Genomic DNA, 14,490 nt, shown 5'->3' with positions numbered 1-14,490 from the left:
CTTATACGACTGGTGTTTCTTTTTTATGTATGTCTTTTCTATTTTATATACACGTTCTGAGTTCTGCTCACTCCTGCTGGGGCAGCAAGCCAGTCCAGCTGCACATCCTTTTGACTGATATGTACCGTAAATATGTTCAGTTCAGAGAACTTGCTGTAAAAGGTCTATCCCAGCTGGAAGGAGCCTGTCTCCATGTCCTCCCTGATGTCCCATCACTGTGAAAAATGGCTACCTTAAAACTAGGACAGCAACAGAATTCACAGTGGTGGTCTTGCACTTCATTTTAGCATTTACTGCAGCCCTGGGATCTGACTAGGGAACCTGAGCTGTGAAAGGTCAGTGTATGTGTTAGCACTGCACTGGGCAGATGAGATCAGAAGCACACTACTGGCTTCAACCTCTGCTCTTTTGATAAAATATATTAATTAACATAAACTTCAAGTAATTACAACACTGCCCCTAAATCTGGGCAGCCCAGCAGCACCTATTATAAAATACAGGCTCAGGCTGCAGTGGGCTGCCCTTAGAGACTTTGATCTCCCATTTGCTTCCATGGGCAGGAATTAGCACTTTCCAATTAAAGCAGGGGTGGCCAACCTGAGCCTGAGAAGGACCCAGAATTTACCAATGTACATTGCCAAAGAGCCACAGTAATACGCCAGCAGCCCCCCATCAGCTCCCCCACCCTGCTTACAGTGCCTCCCACCCACCGGCAGCCACCGATCGGCGCCTCTCACTGCCTCCCCGCACCTCCCGATCAGCTGTTTTGTGGCATGCAGGAGGGTCTGCAGGGAAGGGGGAGGAACGAGGGCACAGCAGGCTCGGGCAGGGGGCAGGAAGGGGTGGAGTGGGGGCAGAGCCTGTGGCAGAGTGAGGGGTTGAGTAGAGAGCACCCCCCGGCACATTGGAAAGCTGGTGCCTGTAGCTCCAGCCCCGCAGTGGTGCCTATACAAGGAGCCGCGTATTAACTTCTGAAGAGCCGCATGTGGCTCCAGAGCCCAGCTTAGCCACTCCTGAATTAAAGTTCTTCATTTGCATTACACAAGTCTTCTTTCTTGTTTGATGGGTTACACAGTTACCGGGTACGTGTATATACAATGCAAATGTTTGCTACTACATTATAATAGGGTACAGATAAGTGAAAACAATGCACACAACATCCCACCAGTTGTCATGAAGTTTAGACATTAAACACATGTTTATACATTTTAACATATACTTTGAACTCTACTTAACACACAAGTGAGCTGGTCTGGCTTCCAGCTGTGAGTTTGTCCATTCTTAGCTGACCTCTGCAGCCTAGGCCTGAGCTGGCAGTTGGCTTAAGAGCATCACCAGGGTCCCTTTATATGTTGTGGAGGAATATTATTGGGGGACGGAGAACTGCATGGCCTGCCGGGGGGTGGGGGCTCCCTAGATCTGGATGGTTCCAATGAGCACCTACACTTAGCATCCATTGCATAACTTTATGAGGATGTTTTGGGCTTGTGCGTGTGTGTGTGAGAGACAGAGAGAGAAAGGGAGAGGGAATGTATGTATAATTACTTAAGTGCCAGTAGATGGCACTCAAGAATACATAGCATAGCTTCTGGGGTTTGTATTTGTTTTTTATGTGCCACAGTTTTTTACATCAGCTCTTATCACAGAATGAAAGTGTAACCCTTCTGCCAGCTGGAGCCGGCAGCAATCAGGGCTGGGTTCAATATCTAGGGGTTCCTTTTCACTAATACAACACAGAACCGGCTGAAGCCCCCACCCAGTAACCTGCGGAAATTACACATAATCCCTGGGCACCTCTGAGAGGCAGTACTTCCCCACTTGCAAGCACAGAGTCTGAGTGTAGAAAAGAAACTTTTAATGAAAGGAGGGAAGTCACCCAACATTAATTAGGGAAAATGCCGCAAGCAGGATTCATAAACAGAAAACTGTGAGCAGGACGCCCACCCCAGAGTGTGTGGGGCAGAGCCTTCCACCTCATGTTCTTGAGTTCTACAACCAAAAGTTTCTTTTCTGTGCCCCTCTCTGCTCCCTCACCACACTCCACTCACAGTGGTTGTCCTTGGTCAGTGAGGATCCAGGGTTCAGAGGTGCATCTGTGTGAGTTCACCTTCCACCTGAGAAAGAAGACACCTGGCTTGCTCCACCATCTCAGTACTTCCTCTGGCTGGCCACCTCACCAGTCACTGTTCATCTCTGCTGACTGCCCTGCCAGCTGCTGTTCCCCGCTGCCTGGCTACCCTGCCAGCTGCTCCTGCTGACAGACTGGTTGCCACTTTTGCCGGCTGCTCCCGCTGGCCACCCATCAGTTACCTTCTTCTGCCACCTTACTTCTCTACTGTGACCTCTGTAGGTCAGTCTCTTAGTGATTGTTAGCTCTCAGCAGGCTGAGCAGAAACACTGCCCCACCACAAGTGATTTCAGCTCTTATTGAGGACTTACAATAACAAAAGGCTCCTACTGAAGCCTATTTAGCTCTATCTTTGAGCAGTGGGGAGGAAAAGGTTAAATCACACCAGAGACCCTTAGGGAGAGTCCACTCCTCCTGGCTGGAACACCTGTACCCACGCCTCTTACTTTCACAGGTGTCTGGCATTCGAGCCCCTGCCTTAGCGAGTTCTTTCAACTGAAGCTGATCCCTCAATCAGGACAGGTTAAGCACAGTTCTGCTCCTCTTTACTCATGCAATAAAGATAACAACATGGGTAACAACATTTCTCAGCCCCGCATTCAGTACTACAGTGTTTTCCAACCCAACATCAGCCAAAGTCGATCACTTTCGATCAACACAGCTCTTGTCTGCTGGATACCTACGCAGAGTAGATATGTCCATGTAAATACAGTTTGCTCCTGAAGTCTCTCCCCCTCCCAGCTAGCTGTCAGGGGAGAACTCATTCAGATCCTGCTTACACAAAGGATAATGTTTCAAATATAAGGGCTTGTTTACACTTAAAATGCTAAAGTGGCACGGCTGCAGTGCTTCACCGTAGACACTACGTAGGCCAGGAGGAGGGATTCTTCCATCGGCGCAGGTATTCCACCTCCCTGAGAGGTGGTAGCTAAGTTGACTGCTATCAGGGGTGCTGGAACCAATTGTATTGTGGGGGTGCTGTGAGCCATTGAACCAAACTGTAAATCCTGACAATAACGGAAACCACTTCAAGTCAGAGGTGCTGTAGCACCCCCCACACCTTTAGTTCCAGGACCTCTGATAGCCGTCGAACGAGTGCTGTCTACACAGGGACTTAGATCAGCTTAATGATGCCTCTCAGGGATGTGGATTTTTCACAGTCCTGACCAATACAATTAAACGAACCTAATTTTCTTGACTAGACCAGGCCAAAATCCCTTCTAACAGACAGCTAGTTCAGGCCTGTAGGCAATCCCCTTTAGCAGAGAGTGGCTTGTTAGTCAGAAACATCCAGAGCTTTCTTTGCCTGATAGTTCCATGGCCATAACTGTTCTTAGGGCTATTGGGCCAAATTCTGTCTTTGGGTACATATCTGCAGCTCCCGTGGAAGTGAATGGGATTTGTACATATGGAACTGGGGGCAGGATTTGTGCCATAACGATTCATATTATTGCTGATCAGAGAATGTTCTTTTTTTTTTTTTTTTTTTTTGGGGGGGGGGAGCAGGAATTTAATATTCAGAAAAAAAACGCTGTAAATCTTTGCCTGAAAATAGCCAGAAACTGAACAAAATTGGTGTTATAGTTGTTGGTTTTCCATTGAAAAAAATCAAAAGATTTCAAGGAAAGCAGACACTTTCTGTACATTTTTTTCCCCTTTACTCAAACCCCCCCACCACCCCCAATTTTCTGCCAAAAGAAAGATTGGAAAGTTTCCTACTAGCTTTCATTTTTTTCTCTAATATTAACCCTCAGTTTTCCCTGCTGCAGTTTAAATCCATTACTTTTTTTATTTGTCCTCAATGACCTAGAATAATCTGTCCCTGTCCCTTTCATCCTAGCCCTGGTTATTAATTTGTTGAAAGTTGCAATGTTTCAGTTGCAATTTTATTTTCTCTTAGCTAAATGTGCCTGTGATTTTCCCCCTAGCTCTCTCACAATGAATACTTAAAATCTGTATTGGGAACAAAATAATCCCATTATAGATTTCCTGGAATGGAAATAAGATTTTTATTTTGCACATTTCAGCAGCTCGAATAGGTACTTAAAAAAACCTCAGCAATTTTCTGTCACTCATTTCCCCTGTAGATACCCTGCTGCCAATCGTCTCTTCCCATAGCACCACCTACAGTGGAGGTCTAGCTGCAGGCTGGTACAGGGAGAGATTAAGCATTGCATCGATAGCATTATGGTTCCTGGGAGGCTCCTGCACTGCTGTTTCGAATGAGAGATTTACAGAGGCACTTCGTGAATGCTAGTCCTTTTGTTATCAGTCTGCAGACACAGAAGCATTAAATGTGTGTGTAGAGAGTGCTACCATTTTAGACACTGCCACATCTTACATATCACCTTACATGCCCAAATTGAATCTTATTCTATGTCAGATCTCTCCAACAGGAAGAAATATGTCCACCTATATTTAGGGCCAAATCCTACACCCATGTTCTGGCTGCTGTGCACTGTTCCTGCAGTGCAGAGAAGCTGGAGAGTTGCCCTAAAGGGGGAATATGGGTACTCCTATTATAAGAAAGACCCTAGGTGGTGTAACACTGATGTAGCTGGCTATATGCCACCCGCTCTCCTCTTTCAGCATTGCAGGCATGTCAGGATGAGAGAGGCATAATCTGGTGGTGGAAGAGCACCTTGCTCTCTGGCAATCCTTGGCCACTTGAGTGGTCCCTTGTTTCCCTAAGTTAAATCAGGACTGAAAATGGCTCCCGGTCAGAATAGAGGTTGCTCAGGATCAGGCTCACAAAGCGAACATCTTGTTGGACTGTTAATGAATCACAGGACCGCCTTGTGCTGCAAAGCATCAGAATTCACATGCAGCTCTCATCCCAGGTTCTCCTGTCAAGCCCCTTGAAGTCTGAGATCAAAATTATTGCAGATGGTTTGGTATATCAATGTTATTCAAAACAAGTTAAATAATGTACAACACTTTGACGGAACTGAAGATAGTAGGCCCAGGATGGACCACTCAGGTTACTCAGTCCATCTGACCTGAAGAAGCGTACGTATCTGCTCATGATATCATTCCCCCATGGGTCGTTTTAATCTATCCTTTTGAATGTCTGAAGTGACCACTTCTCTTGGTCTAGTCTGCTTCCCATTTGCTCAACGTTAAAAGCTTTTTCAAGACTAACCATCTTTTTCCTTATCTTCATTGTACTTTATCCTACCACCTTCTGAGATATCATAGAATCACAGAATCATAGAATATCAGGGTTGAAAGGGACCTCAGGAGGTCATCTAGTCCAACCCCCTGCTCAAAGCAGGAACAATCCCCAATTAAATCATCCCAGCCAGAGCTTTGTCAAGCCTGACCCTAAAAACTTCTAAGAAAGGAGATTCTACCACCTCCCTAGGTAACACATTCCAGTGTTTCACCACCCTCCTAGTGAAAAAGGTTTTCCTAATATCCAACCTAAACCTCGCCCACTGCAACTTGAGACCATTACTCCTTGTCCTGTCATCTTCTACCACTGAGAATAGTCTAGAACGATCCTCTTTGGAACAACCTCTCAGGTAGTTGAAAGCAGCTGTCAAATCCCCCCTCATTCTTCTCTTCTGCAGACTAAACAATCCCAGTTCCCTCAGCCTCTCCTCATAAGTCACGTGTTCTAGACCCCTAGTCATTTTTGTTGCCCTTCGCTGGACTCTCTCCAATTCATCCATATCCTTGTTGTAGTGTGGGGCCCAAAACTGGACACAGTACTCCAGATGAGGCCTCACCAATGTCGAATAGAGGGGAACAATCACGTCCCTCGATCTGCTGGCTATGCCCCTACTTATACATCCCAAAATGCCATTGGCCTTCTTGGCAACAAGGGCACACTGTTGACTCATATCCAGCTTCTCGTCCACTGTCACCCCTAGGTCCTTTTCCGCAGAACTGCTGACTAGCCATTCGGTCCCTAGTCTGTAGCAGTGCATTGGATTCTTCCGTCCTAAGTGCAGGACCCTGCACTTATCCTTGTTGAACCTCATCAGATTTCTTTTGGCCCAATCCTCCAATTTGTCTAGGTCCCTCTGTATCCTATCCCTACCTGCCACCTTATCTACCACTCCTCCTAGTTTAGTATCATCCACAAATTTGCTGAGAGTGCAATCCACACCATCCTCCAGATCATTTATGAAGATATTAAACAAAACCGGCACGAGGACTGACCCTTGGGGCACTCCACTTGATACCGGCTGCCAACTAGACATGGAGCCATTGATCACCACCCGTTGAGCCCGACAATCTAGCCAACTTTCTACCCACCTTATAGTGCATTCATCCAGCCCATACTTCTTTAACTTGCTGACAAGAATACTGTGGGAGACCGTGTCGAAAGCTTTGCTAAAGTCAAGGAACAATACATCCACTGCTTTCCCTTCATCCACAGAACCAGTAATCTCATCATAGAAGGCGATTAGATTAGTCAGGCATGACCTTCCCTTGGTGAATCCATGCTGACTGTTCCTGATCACTTTCCTCTCCTCTAAGTGCTTCAGGATAGATTCCTTGAGGACCTGCTCCATGATTTTTCCGGGGACTGAGGTGAGGCTGACTGGCCTGTAGTTCCCAGGATCCTCCTTCTTCCCTTTTTTAAAGATGGGCACTACATTAGCCTTTTTCCAGTCATCCGGGACTTCCCCCGTTCGCCACGAGTTTTCAAAGATAATGGCCAATGGCTCTGCAATCACAGCCGCCAATTCCTTTAGCACTCTCGGATGCAACGCATCTGGCCCCATGGACTTGTGCACATCCAGCTTTTCTAAATAGTCCGTAACCACCTCTTTCTCCACAGAGGGCTGGCCACCTACTCCCCATGCTGTGTTGCCCAGCGCAGCAGTCTGGGAGCTGACCTTGTTCGTGAAGACAGAGGCAAAGAAAACATTCAGTACATTAGCTTTTTCCACATCCTCTGTCACTAGGTTGCTTCCCTCATTCATACATATCTATCTATCTATCTATCTATCTATCTATCTATCTATCTATCTATCTATCTATCTATCTATCTATCTGTCACAGAGTATAATTCCCTTTCTATAACTTTATTGTTACCTTGAAGGTAATCATAGATTATGATTGTATCCTTGTTGAGTCTGAGAGGACTGGGTGAAAGTCAGGCCCAACAGAAATCAATGGGAAAACTCCTGTATTTTTCACCCTATACATTTAGCCTAGTTCTGGAACTCCCTTCTGAATCCCTTCGATCATGTTTTGTTTTCTTCTTTATCCTTTCTCTATTCTTTTCTATACCCTTCCTAAATAATGGGGACCAAAACTGCATATTGGGCCTAATTCTCTCCTCACTTACAGCATTATAATCCCATTGACTTGCATCACATTATTCCTGGTTTACACTGGTGAGGAAGGGGAATCAGGCCCATTACTACAGCCACAGCTACATTACAGCTAAGTAGAGTGGCGCTATTAGCAGTGTGTTTTTATGCATTATCTTTAGGCTGCAGCATCACAGTGCGGCCATGTAACTGTTATATACAGAAGAATAGGCATAATACTACCAACTACACCTGTTAATAAATTACAGAAACTCCCCTGACCTCCATTCACAGTCTGCATCTTCTGTTTCCAGAATCTCTGCAGAATACTGTGGCATAATTCATAGCTCAAAAAACACTACATACAGAATTTCAACCATTTGCAATCTGATTCTATTCAAACACTCCCACTATAATATGCTGAACCCCACAGCAAATGTGATCCCCATAACAGGGTTGTACTTTTGCCTCTTATGTAAGTTATTACAAATGATCAGTCTTAAAATCAGCTCATGCTCCAATATTGTTGTCTTTCAATGTAGAACTGTTCAGCTGAATTCATAGGGCACACACAAAGCACGCGGGCTGTATGAACAACAATGGGCTTCATTCTCTTGTCACATTCACCGGTGTAAATCGGGAGCGGCTCCACTTCAGACAGTGACATTACGCTGGTGTAAAACTGGAGGAGACGCTCTGGCCCCATAAGTGGATGATCTATAGTCTTAACCCTTTCATCACAATCGTAATAATTAAGAATGAATAATAATACTCTTCTGTACCACCTGGATCTCCAAAGCCCTGTACAAACTGAGGGGCAGAGTGCATAGGGCTCATCTCTTCACCCAGCGCTGAAAGATGGCAGCGGCCACAAATCAAGCTGCAGCTTGCAGCTGATTTAAAATATTCAGTTAAGCTCTATTTATTACCAGCAAAAATGGCACACACAGGGCAGCTGAAACAGTCCTTTTTCTCGTAACACAACTGGGATCAGCTGACTGGAACTCTCACTTATGTTATCAAAGGGCCCCATTCTCATTTTGCGTTCCTTGTTTCTATTTAGAATTAATGGTAAATGTCTTTTCCTTATCAACTGTCAAATTGTCAGAACACACTGTGTATGTTTGGGGCTGGGGGATTAGGAGGTTTGGAGGGAGACCATCTGCTTCACTGACAAGAGTTTACTCCCACTATTTTATAGTGAGTAATTATCCAAGGTCCCTTATATTTTGTGTGTCTCAGAGAGGAGGCATTAAAATGTCCACTATTAAATGCTTTTCACATGGAAAGCAGGATTTTATGACCCTGTAACTGCAGGATCAGTGGTTTTATGCTCTTTAGCCTCTGCAGTAATGTGTGTCTGGTTCCCCCATGCAAGCCATGCTGTGGTTAGTGTTGATTCAGTAAACAACATTTTGTTTCATCTCCACGGATATTGGGTCTATAGAGGACAGATTGCATTTACTGATAGTGCCTCATGGTCTTAAAAGTACACTTGACTAATCCCAGCTATCATTTGTGGTTTGCGGTTTTTTAAACAAGGACATTCAGGTTTTTGTTGGTTTTTTTAATGGAAAAAGAATGAAAGAAAAGTAAATGAAAGAACAAGAAGCAAATTAAATGGCAAAAGATTTTATATATATGTATAAAATAAATATGAGAGCATGAAAGAATCCCCAAATCCTAGAGCTGGCAACTGCATAAAGCCATCAATTTAATTCAAGTTAGTCACCCAAAACCCCTGAGAAGCAACACACACCTGTAATTCTCATTTACTTCAGTGGAAGACACAGATCTACATCCCTTCCCATAAAAAGTTCAGACCCTGATGTTTAGATGCCAAGTTCATCTTCCCTGTAGCATCTTCCTACTATCTCCACTCCAATGAACAATGCACCTCATTCCATTATATTGTATGACTGACTGTTCTCTGCTGTAACATCTTCCAAGGAAGAGAAGCTTGTTGTAAATTCTTGCCTAACCCTTACCTTCTGCTGCTTCAAAACACTGGGCCAGAGTGTGATGGGTCTTTGTCTGGGTATATCAATTCCCTGCCATTGCAGGGGACTCAGGCATTGCTGCACCTTTCTCTCTCCTATTCTCTGCCTGTGGCACACAACTGTTTAGTCTCCTGAAGGCTGAATTACTTTGGTCTCATTTTGGTTGTTGGGTGGCTGGGTAGTGTTTAGTGACCTATCACACCAGTTCAATAACATTGGAAGTCTATAGGTTTCAGTGGAGTTCCGCCTGATTTGCAAAAGAGCATCAGGCCCAGAGCCTTGGGAATTTTTTTGCCCAACGTTAGCCAGAGGGATTGGTGCCTCTGGCAATATAGGTTCTCAGTCACGTTATACTTCCTGCCACAATTTTAAAGTTAAAAAAATAAAAGAGGCAACTAAAAGAGTATCAGACCTCTCTGTTGTGTCCGTTACTTGTTGCTCCTTATAGACCATTCTTCTTAGCAGTTATATGTCCAAGCCACTGTTGGATACTGTAATCTGACCTTCAGGCCAATGGCAATGGGTGTAGAGTGGAACACTTCACATCGCTATTGACCAAGATAAGAAAAATCAGCATCCGTTCCAAAAAGGCAGAAGCCCCTCCGTGGGCACCAGTGCAATCCCTTGACAGCAACGGACTTGCTGGTGTAAGTCAGGAAAAGATTTGCCAGAATGATCTACAAAAGGTCCTTAATTCCCGCCATTTGTTCTATGGCATAACAGTCTGCATACAAGTTTGTGGACTGAAGGAGAGCAGGCTCTTGTCTAAAATATCCTGGGCCAAATTGTGAGCAGCCCTTTTGCAATGGAGAACAGACATATGCGTGTGCAAGAAACTCTCCTCTATAGTTTGAACCATGTTTGGCCTCTGCTTGTATTCCTGAGCCCTTGTGTAACACCAGACTAGATCCCCCCACCCTAAATATCGATCCTTGTTCTGCAGTTCCACTCATCATTCTACACTGCTGAGTAAGACAAGGACACAGTCTAACCCTATATAACTATAGGTCTTATTTTAAGTGATGAAAATCATAGTTAGGCCACTGAACCCAATTATTTGCCTAGCTCTCTCCATGGGCAGGTGAGTGAATTTGCCAGTACCTGGTCTTTAACACGTCACCATCTGGTGGGGCTCCCACTGCTGGACAATCACCAGACAGTTGTGTTTGATCCACGCACTGGATCCATGTGCTTCTGAGCAATCCTGAGATAGGGTGGGCTCCAGCCAACGTCTCTAGCTTGGGTTTCTCAGGCACAAATTCTCTTTCTGGTACCCATGGTCCAGGTTGCCCGAGGACCAGTGTTGATCCCACACAACAGCCTAGTCATTAAGCATGAACTCCCAGAGCCCCACACCCCTGAGTAGTCTGGTTTATAGTTTAACACTTCAGGGACATGAGATAGTCGAAGGAAGAAAGACACAGATTTTGCAGAGGGATTTCTAAACCAATCACTCTTTACTCTTAGGGCTTGCCTACACAATGCTGCCGTGCACTCTGCAAGGGCATGCATTGTAGCGTGCTTGTCACAGGGCAGCTGCCCTTTATGGGGAGTTAGTGCCACGTCTGCCTGTGACTGGCATATGAGGTCCGCACCTGGGGCTAACTGACTGCCCCAGGTGGCTAGTAGTAAACAAGAACCTGGACCTAATGAAGGTTACCCAAGCTCAACTAGAAGGGAAATCCAAAAGGAGAAATGAAGTTTTTGTGGAATGGAACTCTTAGGAGAGGGCTGAGCAGGGAGCCTAGAGGGTGAGCTGTCTGGGGAACCCACCAGAATGGGGTGCCTGTAAGAGGTGCCCCTAGAGAGAGGAGACTCCTAGATGGAGGGCTGCAGACAACAGGCATCCAAGAAGGCCTAGTATCAGCCAGGGGGTTCCCAGACACTTCCTAGAAATCCAGCCTGGCAAGGACCAACCACTGTCCCTGAAGAAGAGTCACAGGGGTTGGACCTCCCCAGGTCCCTAACTCCAGAGAAGGACCTTACTCTGGTGGGGCAAGAGGCCTAAAACCAGGAGCAGAGACAGGAATTGAGAGAACCCTTGGGGAAGAGGCCGTGTAGAGGTGAGCACAGGACTTGGGGTGGGGGACATGGACTAATATTGACCCAGTCACTCTGTTGAGATGTTGGGGGGCGGGGGAGTTTGGTTTATGTTCTGTGTTGGTTTTTCTGTTAATAAATGAGACCGTCCATGGGGGAAGGGCGTGTGCTCTCTAGCATCTAACAGTCTGTTTGGGCTGGTTGATACCCTGGGTGAGGAAAAAATCAAGCAAGGGCTCACCTGCACCACCACGCCCACCTTGCAAGGGGGAATGCAGGGTCAGGGTAGAATGAAGACAGTGCTGTAACACATTGCACTTTAACTGCCCCATGCGCACTCCGCTGATGAAAATTAAAAGGTCCCTACTGTGTGTTAACATAGTCCCGTCTATAAAAGGAACTACATCAGTGTGAAAGAGGTACCTTTTTGTTTGTGTCAGCAGGGTCTTTCACACGCCTGAGTGACATAAGTTTTGCCGACACAAGTGATAGAGTAGGCCTGGCCTTAGGCAAAGCAAAATTAAATCTCCTGTGAGCCATTCTCTCCCTTGGAATCCTCACCTCTTTTGAGCATCCTTTGAGATGTAGTCGTCTTTTTAGGAATCCATGGTCCTCCTTGGTCTCTCTCCTCTAAGTTAGTCTTCTTTTCTCTGACTTCTGCAGCCAATTCCTTTCACCTTGGGCTGGTCCAGTAGTCAAAATGGTCTCTCTACCTCAGAAAGTATGTCTCCTTGTGTATCCCAAGCCTTCCAGCCACTGCATTTGAATAGCTAGCTCTAACATCTCTTTGTTCTCTCACTCTGCTGCGGGTCCCCTCCCACCCTGCAAACAAGCTGGGGAGAATTGGATTCCCCTAGGTTGCAGCCACTGCTTAACTTGTGCCAGGGCTTGTCAGGGCTGAGCCCCGGCACCTCTAGGCTTGGCAGTTCATAGCTCCAACACCTCTGGCTGCATCAATTATGACTGTAAAACAATTGCTTGAGCTGAGGCATCTCTTTCATTACAAATTAAGTAAATTTACAAATTTAGTTTGTAATTTGTTAGTTTTAGTTTGTAATTTGTTAATAAACAAATTTAGTTGGAGCTGGTCCAGCTTTGAGCAGGGGGTTGGACTAGATGACCTCCGGAAGTCTCTTCCAACCCTAATCTTCTATGATTCTAAGTACTGGTTGCAGCCATCCCATTGTTCTAAGGTGTTCCTATTTGAATGGGATACTATTAAGGTTAACAACTCTCCATTGTTCCTGGTCTGGGAAAGAGGTGACACCATCCATGGTATCAGATGGCTGATTCCACATACACTGAGGCATTCATTGATACAGCAATTTAATTAAACCAACCAGAAATGCATAGGTTGTACAGACTACCCAAATCACCATAATATGCCATTCAAAAACTGTGTGGTGCAGGACTAGATATCTCTGGTGACTACACCTGGGGTCCCGTTCACCTTTAAGTCACTGCTCAAATCCAGCCCAGAATGGTCATCACTGTAAGTGTGCATGTGACTGTGTGTGCATATGTGTGTGTCTGTCTGTTTGCCTTCATCTACACTGAGACAAGGTAGGTGAGGTAATATCTTTTATTGGGCCAACTTCTATTCGTGGGAGAGCCAAGCTTTCAAGCTGCACAGAGCTCTTCATCCGGTCTGGCTCTGTCATATACATACACACAGAATTGCACTCACAACCCCCTCCCCCACTTGAGCTGGCTGTGTCTCACTTCTCTCCCCCAAGTAACTCCTGCTGGGCCGGTAAGCCAGCCAACTCCCTTGATGTGTCCTGCCCCAGAGGTGCCAGCCAGATGGCCCGACATCTGCAACAAGAGGATCTGGCAGGTGGCCCTGAAATCTCCCACTCAAGAGAGCTGTCGTTCTGTACCAAAGTCCTTATCCCTAGAAAGACTGCAGCAAATAAATAAATAAGTGATGAAAAAAAATCCAAAACAATAATAAAGCAAATGTGACTTCAGGTATCTTACCACCGCAACCTCCAGAGTTCCCTTACCCCATGAGCACTATTTATTGCTGATGATAACCAAGTCAGCCACCAGCCCATACTCAAATATAATATGGCATGGCGTGATGTGGCTTATGACACGGTGCAAAGGTTGTATTGTCATCCACACACAAGTGGTGTTACACAAAACTGGAGAAGCGGGCTGTGGGTTGTACAGGACATCCCAGTGGGGTGTCTCGGTAACTTGAATGTACTGGACCACTCCCCATTGTCATGTGCTAGGCACATGTCAACAACGGATTCAGGCCGGGGCACTGGAACAATTTGTATAGTGGGCGTACTGAGAACCATTGAACCAAATGTAAACCCTGTATATAATGGAAACCACTTCAAGCCGGGGGGCGTGCGGCAGCATCCCCAACACCAGTAATTCCAGCATCTATGGTTTCAGGCAATGTATTTTAGGAATGATATGGGGAGCTCTAAAATATTTCATTAAGACTATTTTGGCACCTAATAAAGTGTGGCACCTTAGTACCATAAGCCTAGATAGATAGCAAGATAGGTGTGTGTTAGGGGATAGATAGGTAGGTAAATAGAGAGATGAGGTCAGTGAGATATTGGACCAATTTCTTGTTGGTGAAAGAGAGAAGTGTTTGAGCTTACACAGAGCTCTTCTTCAGGTCTTGGAAAGCTACTCAGAGAGAGGCTATGTCGGCAAAATGTATGTCACTCGGGGGTGAATATTCCACTCTCTTGAGCAACATTAATTACACGGACATAAGCGCTCACGTGCACAGCACTATGTCGGCAGGAGAGCTTCTGCTGCTCAAGGAGGTGGGTTTTTTCATGCCAGTGGGAGGCCTTTCTCCCATCATCATAGAGCTTCTTCACCAGACCCGCTGCCGTGGCGCTGCTCTATCGCGACAGCTGTGCCACTGCAGTGCTGTATGTGTCTACACGGCCAGAGAATCTCAGCTAGACACATGGTGGAACCGATTGCTAAGCATAAGGAGTTAACACGTGTTGGAAGAGACCAGTCAGAGCAAAGTGGGCAGTGACACCTCTGCATGCATAGGACAAAGGAGGGCTAC

The sequence above is a fragment of the Chelonia mydas genome, chromosome 5 (assembly GCF_015237465.2).
Source record: "Chelonia mydas isolate rCheMyd1 chromosome 5, rCheMyd1.pri.v2, whole genome shotgun sequence".
NCBI lineage: Eukaryota > Metazoa > Chordata > Testudines > Cheloniidae > Chelonia > Chelonia mydas.
The sequence above is the reverse complement of the archived record's forward strand: the minus strand, read 5'-3'. Positions refer to the sequence as shown.